Below are 4,875 nucleotides of genomic sequence, written 5' to 3' on the forward strand. Positions count from 1 at the left end.
ACCAGTATGCTTCGTTCAGTTACGTATTGCTGTAAAATCGCTACGAAACCGTTCTCAGATATTTAGAATGGAAATAGTCAATACATGTATTTTTTAACAAAAAATAAACTTGGGTGGGATTATTTGACTGAAACCAACCAAATCTAGAAAATGTTTATTTTTTAAAATTAATCATACATTTTTGCAAAAAATGATGAAACAGTTTTTCCATGAACTTTTTTGGCACAAAACATTTCAAATTTATGATTTCAGTCTAATAACTAACTAGTCAACATGTTTAATTTATGTCAATGATGACAGGTATTGATAATTTCGATTCCAAATATCTCGAGCAATACTCGTAGCGATTTTTACTAAAGGCCTTTTTTACGTAAAAACATTGCGAATGTATATTTTTTACTCAGTAGTTTTATACAGGTACAGATGAAAAGTTACTACTCTTCAAAACAGTTAAAACATATGTAGGTGGCGCCACTACAGAGTAGGAGTCATATTTGCCCTCCTTTCACGCAGTTGAGCAGCTCTGAACTGTTCAAGAACGCGCGATACTCTCACTCCATTCAATTGAGTCATAAAGTTCAGAACTGTTCAGCGTCATATGGAGGCACGAGGCTATCGCGCATAGCTCCTTTCAGAACCGTTCTCGAGTAGCCCCGGGGCGTAAGCCCGGAACTCGAAGTCCGCGAATGGAGGACAGCAATTGACAGTAAAATTAAATTTCTCATGTCAAAAAACAGACACCAATTTTCATCCAAATATTAAAACAACCCTGTATATTTACATTCCAATGATAACAACAATTTTTATTGAAATTAAATTTTGGGAGCATGTATAATTTAGATCATTTTTTTAAAATATAGAGAGTTCTACAGGAGTGTCCCAAAAATTACACATCAAAGTTGTGTTCTTCAAGGAACTGTAGCTTCCTCTAGAACCCCCTTCCACTCATTCTACATTCTACAACCCGAAAAAGGGAAGAAAATGAGTAATGACGTAATAACATTATTTTTAGGATGCAACAAACTGCAACACTTTCTATTTTCATAGTAATCTCTTTATAAAATTATACATAAGGTTGTAGAAATTATTACAATACATTATCAGATACTTATAAAGCTTAAATTATGCTATGCTTTGTTTTTATAGTTGCTTTGTGGCCAATAAAATTAAAAAAGATTCGTTATCCGCAGTACTGATCTAAGTGTTCAACGCTACAAGGTCTGATGCAACACTCATCAACAATGCCTCTTTTTCTCACTTCTCGGTTGATTGTTGAAACTAGTGAATTGAAATTGTCCGATAGCGGATTGAATTGGTTCAAATAGTCCTCGTACTTGTTGAATTTCAGCGGCATTCGCTTTGTCAGAAAGGACATTTGTCTGTAAAAGTTTGAAACTTATTGACAGATTGTTTCTCAACAGTGTCTCACCCCTACAATTTTTTATTTTTTCACATAAAAAAACATAATTTGGTATGTTAGTATATGACATAAATTAGGATTGATTGGCGTATTCAATTGTTTTTGGTCACTTCCTGTTTCACCGGAAACGATTACAACTTTTGATTTATGACATGCTCGGTATTTTTTCACTTTATTTGATAGAAAATGACAATATGAATAAAGTGACATATCATATGTCAACTTTTGAAGTTTTTAATTAAAAAAAAATAGCATTTTAAATTTTAATTTATAGTGCCATGACCATAAATGTCACGACAGTTTTACTCCAAATACCAAGTGTGTGGCACCAAATTCTTTGTAAAAAAATGCTTTTTCCTTTTCGTTAAATGGTTTTTCTAGTATTTACTATATTTTTTTGTCTCTTGTAAAAAAACGCCACATCGCATAGTTGTTGAGAAAGATGTTTTTGGTGAATTTATTTTTCCAAAGCAGACCTACAAAATATTGTCAAGACTTTAAATGTCAACTTGGTTTTATATCAAATTGGGAAAAAATACCATGTAAAATATATTTCTAGTAAACCAATTTGATGTAGGCTCAAGAGATCGGTTACCTGCATGACATCGATCCAGATATGTTTTTAAACAACATTAAAAATTAAACAATTAAAATACAACAATCTCGGGTCGATAATCAAACGCAGGTTACCGAAGTTCGTTTTCCTTATGGTCATAGCCGGGTGAATGTAATTATATGGAAAACTATTGAAACCCGTAACCAGCGATGACGGAGGGATAGGAAATATAACAAGAGTATGCTGAAGAGAGCAGTTAGTTACAGTTAGTTCAGGGAGTTTAGTTGTAGTTGCATGACAGTTGGTTTGATTCGGTAGTCGGTTGTTGGTAGTTCGGTTGAATCGGTAGTAAGTCAGTTAAACAATGGTTAAACAGCAGTTAGTTGTCAGTAGTCTTAGTTAGTCAAGTTAATTGAGAATACAGAAGTCAGCCCGTCAGCTAAGGAAGATGCTGTTGTAAGTACTCCTCTCAGCATATTCTATACCCATATATTATTTAGTCTTGGCATTTCCAAGAATTGTTACTTAAAACAATTGTATATCTTATGCTAAATAAATGTATTTTTTTTCTGATGGTTGTTTTGATTAAGAGAGAGAACCTGGTATAAGCGATCCTAGCAAACAACCCTGAAGCTATATCTGTATAGGTCGCGATAATATACAGAGAGTTCCAATATTCCGTGGACATAGAACAACTACGTATTTTCTGAATCAAAATATAATAGTTAATTGCACATAATTTACCTTTATATAAAAGTGCTTGATTTTTCCGTTAGATGGCATCAATAAAAAAAAATGGCGCCGGGAGGCCCATAGCACAGAATATCTAGCTACCCAATATATATCTTGCGTAGCTAGATATTCTGTGCTAATAGTAATAATAGCCGTACATACTAAAATATGTTAATAAAAAGTTGGTAGGCAGTTCTTTTATAGTTTCAAAGTAAAGGAATTTTTCCATTTTTTTTTATCTCATAAACTGCGACTTTGACTGATTTTGATGTTATTACAAATTTTGTTGCAAATATTATTCCTAATCTTAAATTGTAAACCGCGTTTCGCTAGCTACTGTAATTTAGGAGTTATGATTTTTTAAAATTTTTAACCCCCTTCCTTACCCCCTTACCAACACCCCACCCCCACCAAAAACTAATGGCCAGATTCTCGGGTGCCACAGTATTTTTGTGCCAAATTTGGTTAAAATCGGTTTAGCGGTTTTTGAGTTTTCGTGTTACAGACGGACAGACGGACACACGGACAGACAGACAGACACCATGAAAATATTTTGTATTTAGGTCATTTATGACCCAAATAACTCATTTTGAGTAAAATTAAAAAAAAAAATTTTGCCGATATTAATAGCCTGCCATACCTATTGGTATGGTCGGCTAATAAAGAGCGAAAGTTAATTATTTTAAAATTTATTCATTTTTTAAGCTTTTTATGAAGCTTATTGTCAAATATAATTTGTGATACTAATATAAAATTCCATATTTTCGCTAACTAGATCACACAAGTATACACGGTTTTGGACCTGAGCAACTAAAAGCAATTTCTAGGATAATTTTTGGAGCTGAATTCAAATCAGCAGTCTATTTTTTAAGATTGGTTCTAGTTTTCGATATATTCAATAAATCCATTATTCTACTATTTTTGACCGTTAACGGTCATTTATTGAATTAAACAATGTTTGAACAGAGGTTAAACTGAGTCTTTTATACTGCTTGGGATCTGTTTCACGGATTAGGGTCTAACAGTAATCCCTCATCATGCCTTCGTCCCAAAATCCTTGGTATCCCCTTTCGATTTTCGCTATATCTTGGTGTAGCCGCACTCTCCTTGCTCGTCGCTCGTGTCGCCCAAGTTTTGTGGAAAAAAATCAAGATGTGAATGCAGAAAATGTATCTTGAGAGACATTCGAGCTCCAATCTTGTGTGGTAATTTTGGAACAAATTGTCGATTACTTGCTTGTAATCCGGTGATTTATGATTACCGAGAAAGTTGTGAACAACATTTTTAAACGATGCCCATGCTGCTGCCTCATCAAGCGTTAAACATTTTGTAAACGTTGCGTCAGCCATTAGTTTTCGAATATCAGGTCCGACAAATATTCCTTCTTTAATTTCTGCGTATGACAATTTTGGAAACAACTTGGTTAAGTACTGGGAAGCCGGTCCTTCGCGATTGAGCGCTTTGACAAAGTTCTTAATAAGGTCAAGTTTAATGGGAAGAGGTGGCAGTAAAACGTCCTGTGGGTTTACAAGTGGTACACAGGACACATTTTGTTGTCCTGGCTCATAGTGGGTACGACTCGGCCAAACCGAAAACTAGAGCTAATCTTGACAAACGGATTGAAGATCTGAGTTCAGGGCATCAAATAACGTTAAGAATCGTTCTCATCTGCTCGGGTCCAAAAGTTGACCCGAATTTGTAAACTTGTGTTATTAGAGCATAATAAATCTTTTGGAAGTCCAGATTCGGAAAAAAAATTCCTTAACAAGTATCAAAAAAAAAGTAAATACTAGAAAGACCAGTTTGCGAAAAAAAAAATCACTCGTCGGTTGAGTTGGAAAATATTTATAGGTAGGTACTAAAATTTATGTCGGGGTGGGGGTAGTTTTCACCCTTCCCGTACTTTTTCTTAATTTTTGGTGAAAATCAAATTTTAAAGCACTTAGCAAAACATAAACACCCAAAATCTCATTCAAATAGGAATAATGGTTCTTAAAATATATGAAAAAATGTGTTAAGTTTGATACCCTCTAACGGAGCACCAAAGCACGGGCAAACCAAAGCACTTTTATATAGAGGTAAATTGTGTCCAATGTCCTATGAAAAATACGTCATAGTTTTATGTTCACGGAATACCTTACATACAGGGTATTGAATATTTAGTACC

This window comes from Sitophilus oryzae, unplaced genomic scaffold, assembly GCF_002938485.1.
Source record: "Sitophilus oryzae breed Bouriz unplaced genomic scaffold, Soryzae_2.0 scaffold_1046_pilon_pilon, whole genome shotgun sequence".
NCBI lineage: Eukaryota > Metazoa > Arthropoda > Insecta > Coleoptera > Curculionidae > Sitophilus > Sitophilus oryzae.